Source organism: Macrotis lagotis, chromosome 1 (genome assembly GCF_037893015.1).
Source record: "Macrotis lagotis isolate mMagLag1 chromosome 1, bilby.v1.9.chrom.fasta, whole genome shotgun sequence".
NCBI lineage: Eukaryota > Metazoa > Chordata > Mammalia > Peramelemorphia > Peramelidae > Macrotis > Macrotis lagotis.
In genome coordinates, this window is record NC_133658.1 from 271,327,292 (window position 1) to 271,338,184 (window position 10,893).

A 10,893-nucleotide genomic window follows, 5' to 3' on the forward strand; every position below is an offset into this window, starting at 1 on the left:
CAGGAGAATTGAAGTCAGGAAGACCTGGGTTCCCTGCTTCAATACTTAATAGATATAATCCCTCCCCAAGTCACTTAACCATTTTCAGTCTCAATTTTCTCATGGCTTAAATTAGGATACACTTAATGACTTCTAAGTTCTCTCTGGCATCTAAATCTTTGATCCGATGAATTTAGCAGAACTAATGGTTCTGTCTGGTTGGAAGCAGGGGTGTGCTAGATCCCATGTGAACCAGCTTGTGAGGGCTAATTGTTAAATTCTCAGTGTCAGCCTTTACTCCTGAGAAATCAGCAAATGCCACAGATCAGGGTTTGATGTATTGTTTTGTTGATTGTCTAGACTAAGAATACAATGGATAAAATTATTATAATGCACATTAAACTTAAAAAATGTCTCAGGTGATTTAAATATTTACCATCATACTCCTACTTAGTGGTTGAATACATGAAAGTAATTAATGGGATAAAGGTCAAAAAGATAAATTGGAGTCAGTTTGAAGAGAGCTTTTATTGCCTAAATGAGGATTTTGTATTTTATCCTTTTTTTTTGGATGAGATTGGGGTTATGTGATTTGCCCAGGGTCACAGAGTTAGTAAGTGTCTAAGATTGGACTTGAACTCAGTTCTTCCTGATTTCAGGATCTATGTTTTTTTCTACTGCACAACCTAGAGGCCCCTACATTTTATCTAATACATAGTAGGGAGTCATTGACGATTGCTATGTGGACCATTGATTTTATGAGAAACTTAGATGTTTGTTACTTATTATTTCTAGGTTTCATCAACCTTCTAGATTAAGGGAAATGTTCTCCCATTAAATCTTACAGAAATCAGATTTCTCAAAAATGCTGTTCTTCAAGCTGTTGGATCATAATTGTGTTTCAGCAAACAGCAACAACAAAAATCAATCTTAGGATGTGTGTGGTATTGTGGTTTAAAATGCAGCTGCTGCCTGTGAAGGTTAACAACTCTTCTCCATTATGTGTTGAGTATTTTATGGTTCTGTTATTTTGAGATCACCTATGTCTCATGAATCGCCATCAAAGCTTTCATATTATCCTTGTAACAGGTCCATTAAAAAAAATCACCTCCAATAGTGTTGGGGGATACTGTCAATTCAAGGAAGGAAAGCACAAACTTCATCCCACTATACTGCTTATCTCTTCTTACTCTCTTCATGGTCCTAAGTGATTTCTCAGGTAGACTACTAATGAGCAGCTTCTTCCATTATTTCTTCCAGAAGCAAATATAGGGATGGATCAACAAGTTAGGAGTTTCATCCAGTTTTTCCCAGAGCTAAACACTGGTCTGATGCAAAAAAAAATTCAAATTGACAAAGAAAATCTTAAGGCTATATTTGAGGAGCTGATTTCACATGGCATGGGTTTCAAGGCTTCTGGTTTTGATTAGTTCTAAAAACATGAATGGAGGAATGAAGAAATGAAAAGAAAATCATTTTTAAGTGCCTGCAATATGAAAATAAGATGAAGTAATCTAAATTTCTTCTAACATTTTTGTTAATATTGTGCTCCATTGTTAGAATTGCTCATAAACACCTTCTCTTGGTAAGTTTTCCAATCTTGTCTGGCTAACATGCTTCATGAAATTAGTAGAAAGCAGTAAATACATTTTGCCCTTGGAGAGGTTTAGTTGTAAAGATTCAAATAAATTTTCCTCATCTCCCAGTTGATCATTTCACCTTTTTAGGATTTAATCAATCAATTTAACAGAAATTTATTGGGCAGCTATCTGAGGGAAAGCCCCAGGCAGAGATAGGTCACCAATCCCAGCTGATTCCAGCTGCTTCCACATCTGTCTTTGGAACTCTTGATCCCTTCACTATTTTGTATGAAGAGTTGGGAATGTCCATTTTCCTCTTAGGCAAAACAAAACTTGAGATTTTTTTCATTTGTAATTATGTTAGAGAATGATGGAAAAAAAAGAATCCTACTGAATTCCTTAAATGTCTCATTAGAGCATGACAGTGATCTTGTACTCATAGAGATGATGCCAGTCAGCCACATGTTCTGGCTGATGTAGTTTTTCTAGATTGGAAAGACCCAGGACAGAACTAATCCAGAGATGGTCATTGTTTGTCTACAGACCAAGGAAAAAAATTCCTGTTAAGTTTTGGAGGTTTATCAACAGATAGTTAGCAAGTAGTGATCTTTTGACCACAGAAACTGATGAAGGTCATCTATTAAGACAGGGAGGGGTTAGAATCTACTTAAATGGGTGAAGAGTGCTTACTCTACTGGAATCTCTTAAAGTATTAAGGTAAGAAGATAAAAGAGAATTAAAAAGCACAGAAATAAATATAATGAGGATCATGTTCTTATTCTGGAGCAGGGGATGTGTGTCATGAACCCTTTTGGCAGTCTGGTGAAACTTTCACCAGACTTTTCAGAATGCTTTTAAATACATAAAATTAAGGGGTTGTAATTGAAATGCAGTCATCAAAAAATTTTTTTTAAGTTCTTGAATCACAGAATCTCTATCCTAAAAGTCATCATGGGAAAACTACTAGTTGAACTGGGTAGCAGACCATCCAACAATTCAAGTTAATAAGGATTTATTAAATGCTTACTTTGTTCTAGACATTGTGCTAAGCTCTAGGGCACAAAGAAAGGACAAAAAGTGTTCCCTGCTCCCAGGGAGTTCACAAACTAATGGAGGAGACAACATGGAAGCAACTATAGTATGTTCAAACCACATACAAAAAATTGGAAATAATTCTAAAGGAAGATAACAAAGTGAAAGAGAACTGTGAAAGATTTCTGATGGATGTTGGAATTTTAGCTGGGACTTGAAGAAAACTAGAGAAGCTTGGAAGTGGAGGTGAGGAGAGAGATAAGTTCAGGGATAGGGGATGGTCTGTGAAAATGCCCAGTCAGAAGATGTATGAGGAATGACAAAGTGTCATTGGATCTTGGTGTATATGAATGGTGGGATGAGGTGAGATAAGATGTAGGAAGACTGGAAAGGTAGGAATGGAACAGATTTTGAAGGGTTTTAAAAATCAGAGAATTGTTTATTCCTGAAGACAATTGGTAGCCACTGGAGTAAGCCCTTCCTGAGAAATTCCTTAGCAAATCTAAACTTCTAACTGATTCGAGGAATCTGCAGGAGCCCTAAAGGTTTTAGGGCTCTTGATAAAAGGAGCTGTCATTCCTGCAACTTTGATTACTACATTAATCTAATTAATTAATTAAATTAATTAAGTTGCATTACTACAACTCCTTAAAACCCAAAATAGACTTTTTTTTCCCAAATTGTATGACTCTTAGATCTCTTATTAAGTTCTTGGAAATTAGGGAAGATACCTTGAGTTTACAATTTCTTTGCAAAATGGAAATTGTAGCCATTCCCCGAACCTAATAATTGGTCAAATTTCCATTACCAGTTCTACTCGATGTTCTAGATTATTTTCCACAACTCATTCCAGTGGTTTTCTCCACCAGCAGTCAATTGGCTTTTCTTGATTCATATCATTTTAGGACCATAATAAAAACCTATCCTACAAACCTGCCATGGTACCATTTCTAAAATGGGTACATTATTCCTATATGGACTACTCTATGACTAGCTCCATGTTAGAAGATATAGATGGAAAATCAAGAATTACTGAAACTCAAGAGTTGGAAGGAACTTCAAAAGGTCATCTAATACAATTTATGTCTGATGTAGGAATATCCTCTATAGCATCCCTGATACAGATTCATACCATTTTTAATAAAAGACTTTTTTAGTTGTATGTATTAGATTTACAGTTTCATGTGTAATCATCTTTTTTATTGTTTTATGTTATGGAAATGCTTGTTGGATCCCATAAATTAGAAATTAAAATATTTTTTGTTGTTGAAAAGAGAGGGAACTCACTATTTTACTTTCTACTTTTGAAAATGTCAATTATTTGAGAATTTTTCTATATTGAACTAAAATCTGCCTTTCTGCAATTTCATCTCATGGCTCTTTGTTCTGCCTTCTGGCACAGAACAGAACAAGTCTGATCCTACACATAATAGTTCTCCAAATATTCAAAAAAAGCATTTATGTTGTTCCTTCCATAAGTCATTTCTTCATTGACCTAAATATTCTTAATCTTTTCAACCAATCCTTTTCTTGGCATAGTTTTCAGTTCTTTCACTAGTCTAGTCACTCCTTTACATACCCACCAGTCTGTGCTTCCTTTCAGTGATGCCCAATGGAGCATAATATTTTATAATCTAATTTGAGAGATAAAATTGGTATTCATGAATGTAATAGTTCAGTGACAAGTGTGGGATGACCCCTAAGTATTGTGGGAGCCTAAAGAAATGAGCAAACAAAAGGGGCATCTCAAGGACAAGAACTTTCATGGTGTTTTGGAAAGTGACTCCCTTCTATATCCCAATGTTTCTCACAATTTTTGGCTCTATCACTTTGTCTTTCCCCTCAGCCCCTTGGAACCAGGTAGAAAAAAGTCCATGCTGATTTTGGTAGGGTTCAGTCTAGGAAGTTGGTTCGAAAAGGCAGCTCCATTAATAAACTCTCACTCATCAATTTTAGGACAACTCCCAAGAGATTTTTAGACCTCTACTTTCTAGTCCTTAATAGTCTTTGACTTAGAGGAGGTTTCACCAAAGAACCTGACAGATAAAATGATAGGTCTTTTATTATGTGCATCTAAACTTTCATAAGAAGTTTAGGGCCCAAAGCAAAACACCTAGGGGCAACAGTATGGGTAAGCAAAAGCAATGAAAGACATGACTATATGGGTCACTAGGACCTCAGGAACACTAGACTGTGATTGGCAGACATAGTCTACATCACTCCTCCTAGGAAACTGGGGAGGGGAAAGATAATAGAGGAAAGCCTAGGATTTAAGCTAGGTTCATATCATGAAAACTCTAAAAGGAAGGACCCAAAGACTATTTTATAGAGAAGTGGTGGTCCTCATTCAGGAATATCTTGTTGAATTCTTGTCTCTGATGCTATAGATAGGGAAATACTATGTATTGATTAATATAGAAGCCCCAGTGAACAAAGTATTAGGTATGAAAGTTTTCAGGGAAGTAACAGGTATGGGATGTTAAGTCAGAAGCAGAAATATGCCTCTTCTCTAGAGCAGAGTCAGTCTGAAGCAATAGAGCATTATGGGACCCATGGGTCCTAGGTCATTTTGACTTTCACAAGATCTTTGTTCTCTCTTTTTTTTTTAAAAAAAATGTTATTGCTGGCGCTTGTTTCTACATAGCATTCCCAAAATGTTTAGACTTAATACCCTTCCTTTGTAACAAATTTTGTATATGTACATACATATACAACATACAGATATGTTTGATATGTTTTATGAAATACATCTATTTCACATTTTATATGAATATATTTGAAATAGTTCAGTAAATGCAATCAGTACATCTGATTATTCCATATCTTGGCTCACCATTCACTCATCTCTTTTCTGGGAATAGCTTTGGAGATTATAATTATACAGTATTTAGTATTATTTAATCTTTTCTTTTGCATTCATTGCTAAAGTCACTTTGCTGCTGTTCTGAACCTTCTTATTTCATTACATATAAAGTCTTCACATGTTTCCCAGAATGTTCTATATTCTTTGTTTCATGTGGTATAACAATAACTATTCCATTTCATTCATATACCATCATCCTTTTAGCCACTCCCCAATGAGTGGTCATTCAATTAGTTTCCAGTTCTTAATAACCACAAAAAAGTTTAGCTATGAATATTTTGATTTATATAAAGAGGGTCTTTCTTTTTTTATTTTGACCTCCTTTGGGCACACTTCCTTGCTCTACTTCTTTAATAAGAAGTTCTTTATCAACTCTAAGGCTTGACTCAAACAGTTCTCAAAACAAAATCTTCAAAATACTTTTTGTAGAAAGTCATTAAAAAGTCTATTTAAGCCTTAGGTTGTGGATTGTGTGGCAAGTGTGTGTATGTGAGTGTGTGTGTGTGTGTGTGTGTGTGTGTGTGTGTGTGTGTGTGTGTGTGTGTATGTATCTGTCATTAGTAAGACCATGCTGTTATTGCCTATAGCCAGCTCTGAGGTTTTTCCCCTTTGGGGATGCAGTGTGGGAGACAAATCATCTTAACCAAGGTCACTTCTAAACTCCAAAAAATGAAAAGTATAGCAATGTATCTGACTTATGGAGCATACTTTTCTATATGCAACAAGTCACTCAGTGCTGATAACATAAATACCTAAGAAATAAATATTGTTGAATCATAGAATTTTACCATTAAAAGTACCTCAGAAATCTAAGCCACCCTATTCACAGATGAGGAAATGGGCCCAGAATAGGGCAGTGAGACACTTAAGACCATATGACTGATCTATGGCAAATCTGAGCCTTTATCAACTCTTCTGACTGCTAATCTAGTGTTCTTTCCACTAGTTACTGATCTCCAAACTTTCCTTTCCAATTTCCTTTTAACTTTATGAAAAACCTTTCAGAAATTTCAGGCATAGTCATGGGGTGCTGAAGAAAACCTCTCCTTTAGATTCTATTAGTTCAGTTTCCTTAGGAATTTGGGAAGGGAATGCAGAATCTAATCAACAGTTCCAGTGCTGATAAAGCAATTGTTTAATTATGCACAATTACATAATTGTTTAAAAGTGCCCAAGTAGCATAAGATAGCAGCTCCTTCAGGGTCAGTCACTGAACAGTCATAGAATCTGATTCCACAGAGGTGGAGCAGACCTCAAAGGCCATTTTGTTTAATCTTTACCTGTGCAAAAATTCTGTCTATGCCAAGTGCTTGAAGACTTTCAATAAAGGAGAAATCATGCCCTTTCTGAACAACCCATATTAGGAAACGTTTCTTTATGTGAATCTAAATCTGCTTCTTGGCACCTCCCACTCATTGATATTTGTTCTGTCCCTCTTGACCAATCAATTTCCTACATGAAAACCCTTTATTGAGGGCAAGCGCCCACAGTAGGATCAGATGAAATGATACCAAGACACCCTGAAGGTCTCCCTTAAGAACTTTGGAATTGATTGTGCAGCATGAAAGACAGTAGGAGCAGACCACCCAGCATAGTGTTCCCTCACCAGAGAGGGGGCTGTGATCTATCAGCAAGGCAGAATGGAAGCAACTTAAAAGAAATGTGAGATATATAACTTTAGAGTAACCACCCCAGGTGTTCCCATAGACCATTTGTGCCTGACCTGTGACGTGGAATTCTGAGCTCAGTTGGAAGTCTCAGTGGGACACACTGTAATTTATCTCAAACATAGTGATGTCATCTTGGTCTTCTTCAATAACAAAAGATAAGAACCAACCAACCAGGTAGGTGACCTGATCTGACCTCACTTAAGGAAAGTAATTTTGGCAGTCAAAGGAAGGTTGAATTACAAGGGACTTTGGGATAATGTAAAGAGAATTCCTGCTTTCAGTATGACCTCTGAGTTCCTTCTAACTCTGACATTCTATGCTTCGAGGGGTAGAATTTCTGTTGTCATTGGTGTAGGGTCCTTCTCACTGTGTTTCAGCTTGTACCAAATAGATAATGATCTCATTACCCCATGGATCAGTTCAGGCCTGACCCTCCCTCATACAACCTGTTCTTAGACAAGTGCAGGCCGACTTGGTCTGCTAGACTCTTCTGAATTCAATAAGCTCTTCAAAAAGCCTATAATGAAGCATATAGCATTTACCTCTATATCTGGTGATTGGGGGGGGGGGGTCTCTTGATTTTTAACTTATTCCAGATAGACTCAACTTCAGTTTTTTTCAGGGGGCTTTTAATTTTTTCTTTGTTGTGATCCTTTAGGTTGGTCTAGTGATGTCTATGCATTTTCTCAGAATAATGTTTGTTTTGTTGCTATTGTTCAGTTGCTGTTGTTCAACTAGTTGCACCACCAACCTGTCTACAATCCATTGTTTCATGAGATAATTGTATGGGGTTTAGTCATTTCTATCATGTCCATCTCTTCAGGATTCCCATTTGGGATTTCTTGGAAAAGATATGAAGTGATTTGCCAATTCCTTCTCTGGGTCATTTTTACATGTAAGAAAGCAGAGGCAAACAGTGTTCAGTGACTTGTTCAGCTGAAACTGACTCTAAGCCTGGAGCTCTATCCACCGAGCCAACTATTTGCTTACATAATGTTTATAAATGCACACAATAAAATGCAAGTTATTATGAAAGAAAACTCTGGGAAAAATTTATAAATGGAGGAGGGGAGAAATAGCAGAATAATGATGGGATAGATGATGCGAAAAATAGATTTCTAATAACTAAATTTAGTATTTCACTTTTCCAACTGGGAAAGTCAGAAGAAAAGCAGTTAAGAGAATTGAAATCCTAGTGGTGGACATATAAGAAAAATCAGTTACTAACTTTCCCTCAGGTTTCCATCTTTGTTCCAAGTTTCAGGGTCTATGGACATGGATTACATTTGAGGAATAGGAGAAGGGGAAAATTAATGTCTAGTTATCATAGCCTTACTTAAGGCATTGGAATAATTTGCAGGTCCAGTTTCACCTCACTCACTACAAGAAAGCCATCAAGGGAAAGCACCAGAGTGTTGAATTCAAATTTAGGACCTTGTCAGATTATAAATATAAGTTGAAAAAAAAATGGACAATGGAGCCAAAAACTAAAAAACAAGTAAAAATAAATTATCTTGAGAATGGGAAGTCAGGGAGTAAGGTGAGGAGAAAGGAAGAAATTTTTTTTTCCTGGCTTTGATACATAGGTGGGCTTGTTGTCTCATTACTGTGGATTCAATCTGGCAAGAGCTTATTAAGTCTTTATTAATAAGCCTGTTGAATTAAATGCACTTTCTGCTGGGGCAAATGACAGCTTTTCCATGCCTGATTTCCATCAAATCCTTCCTTACGCTAAGATCTTTCCTGTTTCCCACTCCCATTCCTCAACATATCTCAATGGTCAAGGTTAATTCTTGGGAAAATGTACCAATCAGTATGCATGCTTCTAGTAAGGATGAACCAACTTATTTCTGATTCTTTCTAGATGACCAGCTCATCTCATTTTCTGGTTATACATATTCTTGTTTTATATATAGTGAGAATTTCAATGAAGAGATAGATTCTTCTAGTTGGTTTGTCATTGTACAAAGATTGGACAAATTCACATCAACAGTTAAATAGTTTGAGAACTAGGGGATTCTTGACATCTTCTGACCCCTTTTTGTTTACTTACTCAAGATATATATACATATATATATATATGTGTGTGTGTGTGTGTGTGTGTGTGTGTGTGTGTGTGTGTGTGTGTGTGTGTATACATATATACACACCAAAACTATATTAGGTTTTGGGAACACAAAGGCATAAATTTTTCATCTATCAAAAGTGGAAAATTCCCTGTCCTCGACGACTTTATATTCCATCACTGCAGAAGTGAAACAGTACACCAGGACTGATACCTGGGTTATGTTTTTGTCTGTTTCACAAATCCTCATTCTTCAATCATTTTATAATATATGATAATTTCATTACCTTGTATACTCCCTCCACAAATGTATATTGCAATCCCTCTCTGATTTACAGTATGGTCTTTAAGAGCCACTATGACTAAAAAATTCAAAAAAATTGTGGGTACCTTAGTGATGAGCCCTTTGAGGGTTTAGCTGGCCTGACCCTTGAAGATTGTCATCTAATTGGTTGCCTGGCTTAGACTCCACTGGCATAGCTTTCTTTCTTTTCTTTTTCTTTTTTGCCAAGGCAACGTGGTTAAGAGGCTTGCCCAAGGCCACACATCTAGGTAATTATTGTCTGAGGCCAGATTTGAACTCAGGTACCCCTGACTCTAGGGCCAATGCTCTATCTACTGTGCCACTTAGCTGCCTCTGGCATAGCTTTCAAGGGCCCAACTTGTTACCACACTATGATAAATATCAGAGGGACACTTTTGTGGAGGCTGCAAACTCCAAGTCATCCCCACCTTCACTGAAAAAGTTTGGAGACAGTACAGGTGAAGATAAATCAAGACAACCTCATTACTATAATAGATAAATATCATTGCAGAAGCATTTACCAGAACATACAACAAATGACTCTCTGCAGCTTAATTTATCTTGCCTTTTATTTTGGAGGGCATTTTCATTAGAAATAGCTGGCAAAACATCAGCATATATTAAATCATTTAATATACCGACTGGTCCTTTAATTTATTGAAGTCAGGGCAGCTGACTCAGAAAAAGCAGGCCATAGATTGCACACCATGTCCCCAGTGCCTGCATAGAGCATACTCTTAATTTCAGTGAAAGAAATGATTCTCTGTGCTCATTTCCCAATACTTGTGGGTTCTCCTTATATGCTCTCATCTTTCCTTATGAGGCCATTTGCCACTTTCCCGAAAGCTAAAGCTTCTGGGAACTGCTCACCCTGGATCTGACGTCTTTAAAGACCCGTGTCCTGCTCATTGTATATTCTGAAATGGGGCATTATTGGTGTTGCTCTTTACTGCTATTTACTGGCAAAAACTGGGACTGAGCTGCCCTGGATCATTCAAAGGGGAAATAACCAGGGAAATACATTCTGGATGCCAGGGTCTTCTTCAAGTATCTGATTTATGCCACATCTGGTCCCTTTTAAGGTCCCTATCAATAATCATCATGACAATAACAGTAATAATGAGAGCTGTCATTTATATAAAATTTTAAAATTTACATATACTTTATCTCACATATTTTATTTCGTTTGACTTACTCAAATAACCTTAAGAATTTGGTAGCATACTTAAATGATCAGATTGACCACAGGGATATCAAATTCTTTGGCCAGAGGTCTGCCAGATTGAATCCTGTCAGAGAAAATGCAATCCACAGGAAGTTTTCAATCAGAGACAGATAATTATCTGTCACTTCTAGACTACTTTAGGAAAACAAACAAACAAAAAGAAATATGGGCAGTT